Source organism: Anopheles darlingi, chromosome 2 (assembly GCF_943734745.1).
Source record: "Anopheles darlingi chromosome 2, idAnoDarlMG_H_01, whole genome shotgun sequence".
NCBI lineage: Eukaryota > Metazoa > Arthropoda > Insecta > Diptera > Culicidae > Anopheles > Anopheles darlingi.
Window position 1 is genome coordinate 55,751,254 of NC_064874.1, and position 15,067 is coordinate 55,766,320.

The following is a 15,067-nucleotide window of genomic DNA, read 5'->3' on the forward strand; positions in this document are numbered from 1 at the left end:
CTAGAGCGATTTTTTGTTTAAATTAGCATGATTGACTTTTACAACAACACTGAAATACATTCAGGTCACAGGAAAACGCTGATCAGCTTGAAAAAAAAACATTTCACGACTTCTGCCCACCAACAGCCTCAGTGAGGCATCCAAACCGTCAGTTAAATAACGTTTTAAAATGTTGTCCCTGTGAAAAAAAGAAGCACGATATATCTGCAACAGTTTTTCAGCTATCGCGGACGATGAAAACTAGACCTGACTCTTCTCACGTTCGCGTCATCTCTCTCTGGCAACGGCCTACCCCAAACGATAAAAACGCGCATTTATCAAAGTATGCAAGAGTACGAGAGCAAGGGAACAAAGATGGCCTTCTGAAATTTGTGCTCTGCGTAGTCTGCCGAACGCAAGCGGCTTTATGCGGTTTTTTAAGTGGTGTTTTAGTGCAATTAGGTGCAGAGATTACTATTAACATGGTGCATCATTGTACTTTGTTTAAAAATCGGTTAAGTGGAAGGATTTTAAAAATGCAGGTGAGTCTTTTTTGTAGAACTCTAGCCACGAGGATTTTTGGAAGCGGTTGTGTGTGTGTGTGCTTCAATAGGGTACGGTCGATTTCATTCCAGGGAAAAATTGGTGCAAGAAACGAAGCAGCCTGGTAAAGATTGAAAACAGACAATTGGCTTTGTTTGCGAGTGGTGCGTTTTTAACTATGGCGCAGAAAACAGTGCAGAAACAAAATGGCGTCGTTGGAGTGAACCCCTTTGTGATACGTGCGGGCATGTTTCCTGCAGATCTGATGCTAAGCCAAACCGTTGACTGTGTGCCCTAATATTTCTTTTGCAGATCGCGTAGATCGCGATTCGTGCTACGGTGAAATATAAAGATGTGCTTTTGATATTAGTTGAGAACAGTGTCCAGATGAAATATACCGAAAGAACATGAAATTGATCGGAATTGCATTTGCCGGTAAGATAGTTATGCCGGGAAGTATAACAGTATGATAGTCGTGTTTTAATTGTTCTTTTTAGCTTGTTCCATGCCTTCATTACGCTGCCACGGGTGCCTTGAGAAGAAGTTCTGAAAAATGAGCCGCAGTAAGCCGTAAAGGTGATGTGACGTTCATTTGGGTAGATGTTTGTTCAAAATTTCAGCCTTGCTCTATGTAAAAGAAAAGTTCTGCTTTATAATCTACATTACTCAGGTACTGTATCTGATAAAACATTTCGGATTTGGTTTAATCGCATGTTGTCTTTTCATCAGAAATCATTGAAGCCATCGAAGTGGACAGCGTATTTACAGCGAACACTTAATGAAGCCTGCCATTCAACAAAAGTAAGTTTAAAAAAATTAAACGCTCCACATTGCTTTTTAGATTGGCCTAGCCGCATGGTGCTGAACGCTAGCTAGTCGGCCTTCTCTAATTGTCGTGCTTCTATCCGTTTCTTGATAAGCACAAGTCGCGGCTCCTAACTCGCAAAAGTCTTCACAGTAATTCCTTACATTATTCCATTATATTTTGTTGTATTTTTCGATGACGATATTTTTTTCTTGTTTTTCTCTCTTGTATGTGTTTTTTGTAATTGTACGGATGTTCGTTTTACTCGCAGTCTCACATTCGAGTTCCTCATTTTTATTTATTCGGAAACTCGTGAACATACTCTCACTATACCACATCACAAAAAGAGGGAAAAGTATCATTTCTTTTAATTCTCATTTCCACTGCTTTGGTCGATTTTACAGTTCTTACGCTGTTTGGGCCGGTGTCCTCTTAGTTATTGACTCCATGGCTGTTGAATATCTTGTTGGCTGTACCCCGGTGTTATGCTTTTAAAATGAGCTATATTTCTATGATATTAAAATCCCAAGCCCTGTGAACATACTTCTACATCTCTTCCCTATCTTTGAACAACCTCGTAAACTTCAAGCCCAAAATTTGATGTTTGTTTATTCAGCTTCACCTCTCTTATTAATGCTATATCGGCCATGTTCAGTGTAGGATTTTGCTTTTTCCTTTTAATCCTTATTCCTATCAGCTATTTCCTCGACAGCGTCCTTTAGTTCGTCTGTTTAAGGAGTTTTATCCCTTGTATTGAATCCTAGAAGCTTTCACGCGGTCTTCGTTCGCCTTAGAGTGAGATTCGATCAGGCTAGAGGTGTTGGACTACCCGCATTGTGCCGTCGGGGTACACGTGAATTAAGGTTGCGACGAGGCGTCCGCAGAAACGATGATTTGTTGACACGGGTCTTGGTGAGCCAACAGCAAGTTGGAACACTTACTTACCTACTTACTTACTTATCCGGCGCTACAACCGACGAGCGGTCTAGGCCTGCCACATAAGATTCCTCCAGCGCTTGCGATCGAGCGCCGTCGTCCTTCAAGTCGTTAGTCCTGCTATTCTGGCGTCAATGTCGATACCGTCGCTCCATCTCGATTTGGACCTACCACGCCCTATCTGTCCATCCGGAAGGCCTAAGAAGACTTTACAGGCTGGGTTGTCGTCTGCCATTCTCATGACATGCCCAGCCCACCGAAACCGGGCGAGTCTCATGCGCTGCGCGACAGTGAGATCGTCATACAACAGGTATTGTATGGTTGTCGTGTGGAAAACGCACTTTCCGGTGCACAGCGTTAATCCGTACCCCTGTATACGTCGGAGCACTGCGGTTACCGCGGCTTCATGCTGTTGTACGGTTGCTCCGCGGATTTCTATGTCGTCCAAATAACTGGATGCTCCGTATATTCCGTAAAGCATGGTGTTGATTTATTGTTGGAACTCGTCGACGCCCTCGAGGTAGTTTATCAGGGGCTCAGGCTCGTACTCGGGGTGCATCAGTGCCATCACCTTTAAATTTTCGTCCTGGAGGCCAGATACGAAATGGTGCCTGATTTCGACCACAGATCCTCCATAATCTTCCCAGTCCGATCTTTGCAGTGCCGGAATAATGCTCCCGATCGTTGGTCCAGCGTCTCGGTTTGATGAAAGATTGCTTCCACACTGAGCTTGGAGTCGAATTCTTCTCGAAGGAGGTTTCGCATCTCCTCACATGAGCCGGCTTTGATCCGACTACTAATAAGATCCGGCCACACATGGTAACAGGCCACTGCTTTTCCGCGGAGTTTGGATGGAACGATATTCACGGTTTCCTCCTGGTCGAGTCCGTAGCGTTGCTGAGCTCTGTTCACTTGGTGGATGAAAAGCTCCAGCTCGTCGGAGGTTCCAGCAAACTCAGTGATGAGGGCGGCAATCATCACCCTCGATGTCGATCTTCGATCGTATGCCCCACTGGCGGACGCCAAGGCGCATAGAGTTCTCCTCCGCGTTTATGGCCATCACTTGGCTGACGGGGAATCGGCTATGGGGATTGGATTGGCCGCGCTTCAGGATACCTTACAGTGGGTGTGTTGGTGCCTTTTGATCGGGGGGGGGGGGGGGGGGGGGGGGCTTGCGGGGTGGAAGCGACTGCCTTTAGTTCCGCCTGGAGGCGTTATAGCTCCAACGTATGCTGATCGGTAACGCGGCTGCGTCTCTCCCATCTCACACCTTAAAATTAAGGTCCGCTGCTAAGAGTCCAAAGCCAACCAAAGTCGAGTATCCTCCCAGCGCTGTCACAAGATGCAGGGGAATGGTCGAGCGGTCGACACTGGTTTATTTCGTCCGAATCTTTTGAGTACGTCCGGGTTTGGTTCCGGATCGTGGACGAACAGGTCCTCAAAGCGCGCATATCATGCCGCAAACGTTATGCTGATGCTGTCGACGAGGGCATTTACGACGATCTCGGGTTCGTTTAGCTTCGGCAGAATGTGTGGGGACCCCCCAGGTGTCCTTGCTGCACCATCCACTGCTGCTGTTGTGCAAGCTGTTGTTGGAGAAGCTGGATAACCTGCCCCATCGATCCGCTTTCTGTTGACGCTGGCGCTTGTGCTTGCGGGAGCAATGGTGGCACAGCTGCGAAATGGTACGATGGCGTTTGTTGCGACTCTGGTTGGGGCTTCCTTGGCGCTGTTGTGAAATTTCGCGATGGCGGCTGTTCGGTAGTAGACCCGAACGTTCTGTCCGGACGCCGGTAGGTGAGAGAGAGCCGTGAGCGTCGATTCATCGTCGCTTGGGTGCATCACCCGACATTCACTCAATTGGTCGGCTCACAGCATCTTCATTTGTAACACAACCAATAGATTTGAATGAATGCATAGTTCTAATAATCTCCCTCTGAATTGTGTTGTTTATGTCATCTACATCATGATTTTTGGCGGCTAATATAACCCGTCCACTTAACTATTTTATATGTTTATGGTTAGTAACAATGTTTGCGAACTCTTTACTGATAAGCTCATGTTTCGATGAGACAGGCTTGCAAAAATTCAGAGGAAATGAAATCAATCTACTCGATTCGTAGTTTTAATGCCGAATGAGCTGTTTGGCATCCTGCTAGCAATGTGAATGCTATTACGGAAGAAGCAACTGCAATCGCAATGTTGGATCTGGTACGAACATATTGGCTAAAATTAGTGAAAGGATGAAAGGAAGAATGTCTTCCCTCGTTCCACCAGGTGCATCTCGGAAATATATACTACCATTTCCATCATCAATTGCCCTCATTACTGTTCATACACTTCCTTTTTTGGGGATTCAAAAAAGGTACATGCGTTTGAACCATTAAATCTTTTTCCTGGTGATCGAATGCCTATTTCCTTTCCAATTCTCGATTAAATGCGATATTTATTTCAGGATTGGATGATTTCATTTCTAGTCTCACTAATAAATTGTCGCACATGAGGTAGCACATATCTTAAAAACAAATGTCAAGATCGTTCACTACGCAACTAATTCGAATTTGATGTAAAATGTCTGTCGACATTTTTGTATTTATGCCAAATGGTGTACGAATGTAAGGCATGTAGAAACGATGATAGTAAATAAAGTGCGTATCTCACTTGATGAAGCAGAAATAATGGCTTCAACGATTCTTCACATGCTGCACGATATGTAGGGAATACAGACAGAGAGAATTTGTATTATAAATTACCTTACACGGTATTCTAGAGTCCTGTCTCTTTAAGAAAGATTACTGGTCTTTCCTCGCTGTTTGTGTTGTTGATTAAGGCTTATGTTTTTTGTGGTATGGTGGTGCTGCCGCAGGTGGTGCATATTGGGGTGCTTTGCTTGTCTAGTAGGTACTGGTGGGTGAGTCTTGTGTGTCCTATCCTGAGTTTACTTAGTATTTGTTTGTTTTTGTGGGCTAGTGCTGTCTATCCAGGGTTCTATGGTTATTTTTATGAGTCGGAGTTTGTTGTATGTGGTGAAAGTACTTGTTTATGTCCTGTCCTGGGATGGGTGTCGGGGGTTTTCAAATTCCGGTCAAATGTTCGGCTCACTTTGTGACACAGCAATGTGTTGACACCTTACAACACGGTAAATCGTGCGCACAAAAAGGCTGAATAAAAACTGTAATTTTTTCTTTAAACATGTCACGACTTCCGTCACAAGCGTAGTTCCTTGTGACATGGCGTACCGCCGTACCATTAATTTTTTCTCTCACTTTTAGGCTCTTTTATATCATCAGATTATAAACGTGCGTCCCGGCTCTCGCTGATACCTCCTGGGCGGCCAACAAGATGTTGCGCCCCACTAGTGGCATCCCGGGTAAATCTAGTGATATTAAAAATTCTGGAAGATATTTAACCAAGAATGGTTTCTAAAATTATTAGCGGCGTTTGGAAAAACTAATCGAATCAGCTCTGTTTTAGATGTTGTGAACTGACAGAAGTTCTCCGGGAATGTAATACAATCAGTTACACAATCTACAGGAAAAGTTCCTTTGCCAATTGGAAGTAGTTTTTTAGAAAATGTTTCGTCCAGTTGGTGACAATGAATTTCAACACGCATATTCTTGTGCGGGTCTAGTGTGGTTATGTTTTCCCACAACATAGATGACTTAAGGCAAGCATTGATTACAGCAACTGGCGTAGATCGTGGCCATAACTGCCAATGTTTGGCGAAAATCTACCACAAAAAGTATTTTCGCTCCACCAAATCGGTTATTATCATTTAGTAAATCTTTCATTATTGTTGCATTGGTTTTTGATACGTTGCATGTCGAAATTTTGGAACTTTGAATGTTTAACGGCAGCTTGAGAGCAGAATGAGCTGTTCGGCCACCCTCCAATAATGTGGCTGCAATACCTGATGAAGCAAGGGAATATTGAATATTCGTGATATTTGGCAGCAAAATCAAATCGTCTTTCCTGTACCAACGGGGCATCCAAAAAATAAAATCCTCCAGCTCTCGATCGTTGAGAGCATAAATTATGGATTCATAGACATGCTTTTGTTTTTCATTAAGCAAAGTTCAGTGGTGCTAACAGATTCTCTGATAGCTTTAACATCATATACTTGCTCACGGTATACAACTGCATTACCTACTTCGTGCATTGGACGATCAGAGGTGATCATTGCTAATTGTGACAATCGTTTTATAGACATCATTAAGCATGTGTTTGCAATCGATATTAATGCTTCATTGTAGATTTCTACCGCTATGGTAAGATTTGATTTCACGTTCTATTCCGCAGTTTGCAAAAGATATCGTCTTTGTTTTTTGCTCATAAATCATTGGGTTTGACGGGAAGCAAGTCGAAACTATTATACAAAACAATGTTCCTATTTGATGAGCCGTCGAAGAGTTTGCCGCTTCATTCAGAGTTTGATCCCAATGTGCATCATTTTCTGACAATTCCAAAAGCTGACAAGGCTTCTCTGAACGTATGTACTGTTTTGTTAAAACATTAAAAGCAATACTTGAATGGAATGGAGAAGTGTTAGGTGGGAGAAGCAAGGAAACGGGTTAAAATCCTTAAAGCATAGTTCCAATAATCTCACTCTGAATTGTGTTGTTTATGTCATCTACATCATGATTTTTGGCGGCTAATATAGCTCGCTCACTGTGGTTAAGTGATATAATATTGTTTATGATTAGTAACGTTAATATGTTTATGATTAGTAACGATGTTTGGAAACACTTTAATAATAAGTTCATGTTTCGATGAGACAAACTTACAAAAATTCTGCGGAAATGAAATCAATCCGCTCGATTCGTCGACAGCGTGTTGACCATTACCAATAGAAAGCTTGGAGAAATCTTTAGCACATTTATCATGCAGCAATGCAACTCTCATGTTTGTGGATTAGTGAAGTTTCTTCACATAACGCCATAAATATGATGACTTAAGGCAAGCGTTTATTTCGTCGGCAGCCGTTGATCATGGTATTACCGGCAGTGTTTGACGGAAATCGCTAGACAGTAAAATCATTGCTTCCCCAAAGCATCTTGAATCATTGCGAAGATCTTGCAATGTACGATTAAGCGCTTCTAATGCACGTTTATGTGCCATTGTGCATTCGTCCCAAATTATGATTTTTGATTCGGTTAAAACTTTGACCATTGGAGAGTTTTTCCCAACATTGCATGTTGGTTCTTCAATCGCTTGAAAATTGAGAGGCAGTTTTAATGCCGAATGAGCTGTTCGGCATCCTGCTAGCAATGTAGCTGCTATTCCTGAAGAAGCAACTACAACTGCAATGTTGGATCTGGCACGAACATTTGCTAAAATTAGTGAAAGGAGAAATGTCTTCCCCGTTCCACCAGGTGCATCTAGGAAATATATACCACCATTTCCATCATCAATTGCCCTCATTACTGTATCATACACATGATGATAGCAAACAAAGTGCGTATCTGACTTGGAGTAGCCAAAATAATGACTTCAACGATTGTCGCATCCCAATGAGTGTCATTTTCGAGTAAATTAAACTCCTCACATGCTGCACGATATGTTGTGAATACAGTACTAGTAACAGTGCGCAGTGACTCACATGACGTTAGCCCTCGTACGTTTACCAACAAGAATCATAAATAGAAGCGTTCATCATTTTTCGGATGAACTGTATACATGCGTCCGAGAGTTCCGGATAAACCGGAACGGTATCACCTTGTTTGCGTCGCTGAAAACTCTTTGGTGAAGCATTCCAAGTGTAATAACATAACGTGGCATTTCAGAGTAAAGCAAATGAGTCCGTGCAAATGAATCACTTTGGCAGATTTCGAAGAAACTGCTCAATGCTGTCGCTGGAGGTATTTCAGCTCGTTGAACAACATTCGATGCCGTGAAATTAACTCGTTGACCATTCTCCAGATGCACATCAGTAGGATGACGTTCGTGAATTGGGAAAGCAAATATACGCCAAATTGCTTCATTACAGTTCACATAACGCCCTACTTGATAGCGCATAATGTAATCGTTGGCATTCGGAGATTGAATACCAAAAGCTGCCATATCGCTACCTTTTGTGACATATTTGCAAATATATTTTATGGACTTAACTGAATTGCAAAACTCACCATTGCAATGTGTCTTGAATGTTTTGGCAAGAATTGGCGAATATGGAACAATCCAACTGTTGTCAACAACGAAATCATTCCTTTTCACTTGTATTGTGGTTATTCGCCCATTATCATCGGGTGTTCTACGCCGATACAGTGTATAATCATCATTCCCAGTGATTGTCTCTGTTGTAAATTTACGTGGATATCGTTTGGAACACTTGCCATCGATCATGCATGGTGATTGAGGATTGATGGTGCCACATGGTCCATGAATCATAGTTGTAACTACAATCTCATGTAGGTGTGCATCAGTTTCTTGATCCGGAATTTTGGCAAATATGATATCATCTATTTGGTTGAATTCTTTCCACTAACCTGATAAGAATGTGTGCATGCGGCAAGCCCCGTTTTTGTCATTCGCTTAAATACATCCAGCCGCGAATATTTCCAAAAACACGCTATTAATCAGTGTAGTTGATGAGGGACCGATTTTTTTTGCCTGAAATATACGTGATTTCGTGTCGATCACTTGCTATTTGTCCATGAAGCAAGAGTATGGAATGGAATATGCAACATGCTTAAAATTGCTTTAACACATTCACTATAATTCCTTTAAATGATTAGACGTGGAAAACGTGGCCGCTCGTGAGCCAGTATTTGTTCGTCAGTTTCATACATTCACGAATATTGTTGCGTAAATCGATCGAATATCGTTAAACAATATCGATGTTCGTAGCTCACTGCTAGAGGTCTGTCGATATTAATGTGAGTGAACCATTGTGTGTTGTTGTTGAGATACGCCGTGATTGTACTTTTAGTATGGCGTCCAATTTTGCTCTTTGGCAGTTTTTTATGAAGTTATTCACGTCTCTCTTCAGATCCTTCCAAACGATTCGTTTGGTCATCAATTTGGATGTGGCCATCGCACCAGGATAGCTGAGATCGTGACCTAAATGCAAGATTTGTGTGCGGAATGGCTTGGTGGTGTGTGCGGAATGGCGGAATTACATATGATCATGATCGTATAATGCCTTTGCGTCAGTCATAAAAAGAGCTTTGCTGCTTCCCGGTATTAGCCGTTGTTGGACGTTGTTGGTCCTTCTTAATTTTACCGCAGATTATATCTTGTAGTTCGGGATCTTGTAGATGGTCCTCTGACTGTTTCTCGTATGGTATATTACCGCTACCGTTCACTCTATCCATGAAAATAAATCTGCTGTTCCGTTGGCTTTATCTTTAACGTGGCGAACAACCGTTGTAAATTGACTGATAAAATCCAGTTGGCGGGCCAGTCTTGGTGATGCATTATCATGTTTTTGGGCAAATGCAAAAATTAAAGCTTTATGATATGGCGCTTATATGAAACATTCTCCCTTCTAAATAATAACGGAAATGCTCAATTGCCAAATAGCTGTTAATTCTATGTCGAATGCAGAGTAGTTTCTTTGTGCTTTCTCTAACTTTTTCGTTAAGAAACCTATTGAAGGAAACCGGGCTAGCATTTGGGCCACCAGCAGCTGATAACGTTTCAGATCTATTTTGGGTGTGCACCGGTTACGGCGAACCAGTTGTCCAACGCCCAAATAGAACGCGGACAATTTTTTTAAACCCATCATTGCCGGTTGCACCTCGAAGGATTGTACGCAACAATGCTGCTTGCCGATTTTGGCTCCATGACTGTGGGATCGGGCATCTTTACTGTTGTGCTAGGGGTTCTCCGCTGTTTGTATTGGTTTGCCCGGAGGGTGGAGCGTTGGCTTTTTTTAGCTGGTACCACGAAGAGGCGAGGAAAGGGTTTTACCAGCCGCCATTTGTGTGAACATTTGTTATTTTTTATGCTCCTTTTTAAATTCACATTATCATTTGTATTAATACAAAAGTTAATAAGAGTTATAATGCAATTTTGATGACTGTTGATCCGAATTGTGTTGCATTACCTGCTGATAAATTTCATTTTTGGTTTTACCTTTCTTATAAGAAACAATAAATAAATAGCTTGAAGAACCAGCTCTAGAGTAAGCAACATACAATTGTTCATGTTAAAAACATTGTGATTTCAAATCAATGCCACAATACTTTATGGTTTCTCCCTGAGACTTATTGGTAGTTATTGCAAATGTTTTACTGGAAATTGAAGTCTCTTGAACTCAAATTGAAGATCTGTGGGAATCAACGGAATTCGTGGTATAATGGAAGAATCACCTTCACCTTTCTCTGTAATAATGATTGCTTCTATAAGGTTGCAACTTTATCTTCTTTCACTCGCGTGTTTCGAGTATTAGCATAATCAAATCTAATGAATCGGCAAACATAAGGAAAATATTTGCTACCCATTGCTGCACGGTAAAGGGAGATGGAATATTTCTGTCACATATCATGTACATTGTCGGTATTTACGTACACATACATCAATTTCTAAACTCTTCCGCTTGATTGGTTCTTTAATTGGATTCTGTAAATTATAGGCATCATAAGTACGTGTTGCTTTTTTGTTGGTGTGGCATATAATATAATCTGCCATTTCTGGACTAAAATATAGTTTGAATAATTCTAAAATTGATAGCATCTCCATTTTCTTTACAGGGCCACTTTATTGAGGCACAATAGTACAGAGAGCAGCTTGATGTTTCCAATCCCGGTGTTTTCGTCCATTGAGTGCCAACTCTCGGAGTCATTTCTCCTTCTCCATCCACTTTTACTTCATTATCACTTCCTTCCTGGTCATTTTCGAGATCAGTGTCATCTTCATTTTCACTATTGTAACCGTACTCATGTACTAGAAATGGGGTTGAAATGGTTTGGAAATGGAAACACAAGACATTCTGTACGTAAATTACGATTGATAATGTTCACGAAAACTGAGAAATGAAAATTATCATAAAAGTCACAGTCTGATGGTATTTCATTTTGCGGAAAGTCGTCATCACATTCTGAATCTTCTGGTTCGACCGTATTTTCAAACTGCAATCTTTGCCAGATGGTAATCCTAGTAAAACAAATATCATTGCCCAACAGTGTTGTTCAAATTGTATATGAATGAAAGTTTTTGCACAGATCTGAAGTGTAAGGTCTACTAATCAAAAACTAAATTTTTACCGGATTGAGAATGGTCGTGCACAATAGGATAAACTTGGAGAAGTTTACGGGTAAACCTATAATCTTAAAAAAATATTTTGGAGCTTACCTGTAAGCACTCCAAATGTGAACTATTTGCTATTTTTATGCTTAGCATTTCATCTAACAAATTCACATATCATTTGTATTAATACAAAAGTTAATAAGAGTTATAATGCAATTCTGTTGACTGTTGGCCTGAATCTGTTACAATACCTGCTGATAAATTACAGTTTTGGTTTTACTTCTTATTAGAACACTATCGTATTAGAACCATATATCGTGTCTTGGCAGCAGAGATCCTAAACCATCTTTGATTCCCGCATGTTCTGTTGGTTAACATCGAACTTTGCTGTTCCGGCTGACTGCTGCTTTCCAGGGAGCCCGTTCGATGAATGGCCGTTTTAGATGTTTGATCTTTTCGGGTAGCCGTTTCGGAAGTTCGAATGGCATTCTCATGGCAAATAATCAGATCTACATGGAACATCATGTTATAGGACACAGCGGTGTTCCACTCAAGTGCTTGGGAGAGATCAAATAAGATAAAAATCCAAATGAATTGGTTAAAACTCTCATCATTATCTTGATATCGTACACCATTATTAACCGATCGTTGGAACATTGGTTTTATTGGTCGCATCGGCCTCCGCCGCATCCATATTTCCAGTTGCACCCATATGATTAGTACAACACTTTCCTGCATTCATATGAGATTCATGCCACGCTATGTATTCAGTAGAATTCAGTTTACTTTCCCAAATGTAGGATTCGTGACAGTTTAATCTTTAACTGCAATATCTAGAAATTTTTCGGTAAAGTACCCAATCAAAAAAGTGACACCAAATAATGACGAGAAGCTTCTTTTGTTCCATGTACCGTTGCCTGATACGGTAAGCTCTACAGTATCACTGTTCAATTCTCCTTCGGTGGTGCTGCTTTCTCTTCTGTTGTGGCGAATAAGAGTAGCTGTCTCGCAACTTTTGTTATAGTCGAACACATTCTGTTAATAATAATAAAAAATATATATTTCAAAGTGTTCGCCGTCAGGCTAGATACAGCATCTTAAAACTAAAAAGGATAACAATATGGTAGAAGGGAGCTTATGTGTAACAGAGTGGTGGCATAGAGGGGTAAAAAATAACGACTGCAAACAAACTGCAACTGAGAGTGGGAATATCGGTGTTGGACGGGCTGGGATTTCTTAGGAGGAAGGCTGGTGTTCCGTCGAGTCTTAGCACCGATAGGCCGGCTCTTACAGCCCCGGTCGTAGACTGCTGGCAGGACACTGTCTGCGTGCCAACGTCGTGAATGACATGCTCCCATTTGGGGTACAGACCGCGTCCTTGGGTCCTTGGCCGGGCAGCTCGTCTGCCCTATTGCTGGCATTTCCACCCTTTTCGTGAGTTCCTTTTCATTTTTTTAGGTGGCAACCACTACAGCAACAGCAGTTGTTAAAGAAATCACCTATTGCGCGCCACTTGTCACCTATTTTTCTAGAGAAATCATCTGATTGCCTTGATTGTGGGTTTTTTTTTATTTGCTTTGCACTTGTTTTCTTCGCAACGACCGGTTTCTGTTTGTATTTCCGGAGGAATTGTTAATTCGTGTGAGCCTGTGTGCGAGCGTACGGATAGAATTCTGTAAGTATTAAATGTGTGGATGAATCTTGAGAAACTATGGAAATCTTCTGCACTTACCACATTACCCTTATTTGGTTAGGCTTCGGAACCAGTAGGACTACATCTCGGGTATGAATGATAACTGTTATTTTGGCATTGTAAAATACATTTATACGATACAGGAGGATATTCCGTCTTCTCAGTTACATTTTCACAGTCATCCGTACAATATATTTGTAAAATGGATGAATGCTATCGAGTTGCAGGCGTTGATTGATTAATTAAACTCCGTCTATGCCGTCGTTGTCGGCAATCGTAGAGCTGGTGTAAATTGCTGCGTACCTTTGAGTAAATCGTACAGGACAGCGTGCACTATTTTATGTCGAAGACTCCACTGCCTGAGAAACGTCGCCTGAGAAACATCGTTCTCCTCAATCGAATGTTTTTCGGCCTCTTCAAGAACGATTGCGACATTCCGAATTTGAGGCGGTTATTGCGAATGTATACCACCGTAATTTCTGCCAAAAATTCTAACACCATTTTTGTAATCGAAGAACATATAGTAGCTGGCCAATTCCTCAACCTAAATTGTTGTTATCTGTTCCGCGCTTGGATCGCGATCTTGACAGAGGGCGAGTGTAGGAGTTCGAAAAACCTCTCTCGAAAACACGGTCGACTCAGCCAGTGGCAACTACAGCTAGTTGAGCCATCCAGTTTTCTATGAACGCTGCTTGGTTTTATTTCTTATGTTATTCTCGAGAGTCTCGATGCGTCTCTGGCTAATGCTAATCCAGGATGCAGGGTCTCGCTTATCCTAGCTTATCTAGCTCGCTTGCTAGGGCCCGTGTAGCGCAGGTAAATTTGGTTCGATGCGCTCTTCTTCCTTCCGCAGCGCATCCCGGCTGTTCTGGCGCGCTGGTGCTTGATGTGCGCAGGAGGTGCTTTTCTCCTGTGATTTTTTTTCCTATATTTAGGAGTATCTTATAGCGGCACTTTCGGGCTCGCTGCACTAGAAATATCATGTATTGGGGTTATGCACAATGCGTAGCACCATACATGATGTTTCTGGAACGTTTTCTTGGAATGCACAAGGATACCACACTAACGGAACTTTGTTTAAAGAAAAACGATCCAACATCGGGGAATCTGGTTTTAATTTGAATATACTAAATTCAAATTAGCATGAATTTCTGCGAGTTTTTGCATGGCATTATTGCTTTTCTTGAAGTGCATTACAACATTTTTCACCCCGTCCACTGTATTTTTAATCGACTTTTGAATGACTTGTTGACCATCAAATTTATCGTATGCGCACTGCAGTTCTGGATACAAGTAAATTCTTTTCAGGGAATATTTAAATTCCTCTATCTCTTTAGCTACTGTAGATTTACCAACAGTAACGTGAAATTCCTCCTGAATGTTCTGTGATTTTTTTTGGTTATGGTTTTTTGGTATATGGTGCAATCTTCATCGATCCATTCTTCAATTTTAGTTCGGTTTTCTGGGGTGATTTTCTTCTCCATCGCCTTTCCTCTTCTTTCTGCTTCCACTATCCTTGTGATTTTCGGAGAACATTGTATACCGTCGACTTATTCACATTTTAACATTTCGGATATTGATGTAACATTCGATCCCTTTTCGTAGGATCGGATGATACGCTCCCTGTCGCTTTGGCTGGTTGTCTTCAAAACGCGTTTAGGCGCTGGTAGATTACCTTCGTCCATATTTTCTAACAAAAATTCTAAAAAACATTTAACTTACCTGTCTATTGAACGAAAAGCACCAACAAAAATGTCGAAGTCGAACAGATGGTATACCTCGTTGGTATACTTGGTTGACATACAATTAATAGGTGAGAACTGGCTAAACCTCGTATGATGCCTTCGCGCAGTTAGAAAGGAATAGTTTTGAAAGAGTCGTATTGGTGCGGAGATGTTTAGCAGGGACACCTGCTCTGGTTA

General features: G+C 41.5%; 1 long non-coding RNA gene across 5 annotated transcripts; it reads left to right on the plus strand.

The window, feature by feature from the left end:
* The first annotated feature begins 366 nt into the window (after nucleotides 1–366).
* LOC125950314 (uncharacterized) lies at nucleotides 367–14,243 on the plus strand. Of its 5 annotated transcripts, none has more exons than XR_007468719.1 (4): nucleotides 367–521; nucleotides 835–957; nucleotides 1,020–1,192; nucleotides 1,252–1,947. It is a non-coding gene; the product is annotated as an uncharacterized LOC125950314 (long non-coding RNA). The 5 variants fall into 5 exon arrangements; XR_007468722.1 differs by lacking the exon at nucleotides 367–521 and adding an exon at nucleotides 10,957–14,243 and having other exon boundaries at nucleotides 625–957; nucleotides 1,252–1,323; XR_007468720.1 differs by lacking the exon at nucleotides 367–521 and adding an exon at nucleotides 5,536–6,538 and having other exon boundaries at nucleotides 625–957; nucleotides 1,252–1,323.
* The last annotated feature ends 824 nt before the right edge of the window (nucleotides 14,244–15,067 follow it).